Genomic DNA, 2794 nt, shown 5'->3' with positions numbered 1-2794 from the left:
GAAAAAGCAACAGCTCAATCTGGCACCCAACCCAAGTCACACAAGACAGACTACAACTGAAATGTTTTCCATTAACAAATGGAAAAGTAAAAGACCACAAGAATACCAGTCACTACCAGGAAACACAAGAGACAGCGGGGTAACAAGCATTGCCATGCAAAGGCCTGTCAAAAGAACAAAACAAAGTGGGAAAACTGGAATGAGCTCATGCCACAGACTATGTTACGTGATCTGCCCTTCAGGTCAATATTAGAGCCATCAGCCATCAAAAGCATAACCACAGGACTTAACTGCAGACTAAAAGATAAGTTTGACTGGCAAATTACTGCCAACTGTTTTTACATTATTTATTGTATAAATGTACAGATCGATATATTGGTAAAACTAGCAAATCAGTAACCATCAGATTGACACAACATAAATATGATTGGCAGCATTGAGAGTCCAGACTCCCTCCAGTCTCACTACATTTCAATCAACATGATCGCGATTTCAAACTGCAGGCACGCGTATCAGTTTTATATGCAAGCAAAATGCTCAATGAAAGACCAAAGAGCAACAAGCAAAAGCACAACTAATAACAGATAGCCCACTTGGAATGAACAAAATAATACCACTATACGAGAAAATATTTCCACACCACCTACGATTCTCCCTCGCCCTCTCATATTTCTATTTACCTCTGGTAACAGCGTTTTTGTTTTCAATTCTCACGTCTTTATTTTGTTATTTTATTTCTACTTATTAATGTTCTCTTTGCCATTCTTGCCTATGTGACTAACTAGTCACTCACACCTCTGCAAGCTTAATGTCCCATTCATGAATAATGAGCACACACCCACTTCTCTTATTGTTACCATTAGGTGGCAATTCACATTTTATCAATCAAGTTCACACTCCAAAACAGTAGTGAATCTCAAAACATTCCAACATTTGAAGACATAAAAGATTTTAAACTTTTGTCATTATGTTTCTTTTAGTATTTCTAAATTCAGCACTATTGAGTGCTGAATGGTGTGGCGGGGTGGCCAGCCCGTGCGTATTTTGGTGTTTTACGTTGTATGTGGTGTGTTATTGTTGGTGTGGATATAGTGGTGTACGGGATATAAATTAGGCTGTGTTGCACGAGTGATATAAAATGTATATTTGTATTTAGGGACGGGGATTGCACAATCACTTCACGTGCAGATAAAATGTGTATTAATATGTGGGAACAGGGTTTGCACAAATTAGTTCACGTGCTGGGATTCAAGTGAATGATTAATTAGTAATTGAATCCTGGCACAACTGTATATATATAGTTGCATGAATCACTCACGGTTGGGTGTTCAGGGCGAAAGAACGGGACAGAGAAATAACAATTGCCACTCGTGCTGCCACAGCTCAGCACAATACTTATTTGTTTCGTGTTTATCCCTGTTTATTTGTTTATCTAGTTGTTTTGTTTAAACATTTTATTGTGTTAATAAACGTGCAAGCAGCACATACACATTGACTCGCAGTGCTGTGTGTGTTTCTTCCGGGTCTGACATCACCGCTCAAGCCAGCTTGCCAAAATTGGTTATGGATGTTCCCTATATAAATGAAAGGTTTATTTATTCAATCTGACACTCATATAAATGCTGCAAAATTTGCAGGGGTCTGTAAAACAGCAGAGTATTATTTTTATAGGGCAAACAATCCCATTAAAGCCCGCCTACCAGCCACTCAGAGGGGGAAAGCGCACACACACTCCTCCCCACCTCTCCGTGTCACCGCCATGACTGACAGGCCGACCCCACTGGACTGCCGCCCCCTCCCTGCAGCATCGTGCCTGCGTCAGACGGCCAGTCCAGATCTCTCCCTGTTACATGAGCCTATATACAAACCATAATCAAACAAATTAAAACTGGTCCTAAAACCATTTACTTTTGTTAAAAGTGACATGCTATAACTTTAGGTAAGTGTCACAGAACGCATAATAACACACATACAATTGGAACAGGTATTTTTTCTGATAAACACGCACCTTGTGTGGGGCAGTGTACACATTATTCTAGTTAAATGGCACAAGCTCTTACTGTTTCATCAGCCTTTTTTCCTTTTCATTATACAACCTGTTACTTATGCTTCCCATTTAAATGGTGAAAGAGGTGAGAAATCATTGAAACTGTCTGTAAACTTTGTGTGATTTTCCTGTGTTTAATGTAAACTCTGAATCAACGCAGGGTTAATGAACTCTTAAAATCAAGCTGTACATAGCTGGTGCACATAAGTAAACTCTGAAATGTAACTTCTTGTTATCTGGGTTTCTGCTGACATTGGTAAAGTGAAGAAAAATGCAAATGTTAACTTTTAATGTGCTTTGTCTCACACCATGCATCATGCTAGGGAAATGACCAAATTTGGTCAAGGAAAATAAAGCTATCTTAAGTAAATCTGTGCTGTACAAAGTAATTTCTTAGCACAGCTCACAAACTAACATCTCTGTGCCATGCCGGCTCAGAAAAAAGCCAATATCTCTGATGCAATGAAAGCTCAGCTCAGTTCAGAAGTAAATAACATCTACACTGATGCCAGCTCAGCACACCATCAACTGAGACTTGTATGTGAGATCACTGATGTATCACATTTGATTTGCTTTGTTCCTGTTTGCATTTTGATTCCTGAATAAACTATTTTTGATTGACTTTATCTGAAGATCAATTATTTTTGAGAAGAAATCGAACCTCTTACACAGCAATCAAACTCCCTGCTGTGTTAGTATAGACCCACGCTATCCTTTATTTTATCCTTCTAAGCAAACATGACAACT

This window comes from Acipenser ruthenus, chromosome 4, assembly GCF_902713425.1.
Source record: "Acipenser ruthenus chromosome 4, fAciRut3.2 maternal haplotype, whole genome shotgun sequence".
NCBI lineage: Eukaryota > Metazoa > Chordata > Actinopteri > Acipenseriformes > Acipenseridae > Acipenser > Acipenser ruthenus.
The sequence above is the reverse complement of the archived record's forward strand: the minus strand, read 5'-3'. Positions refer to the sequence as shown.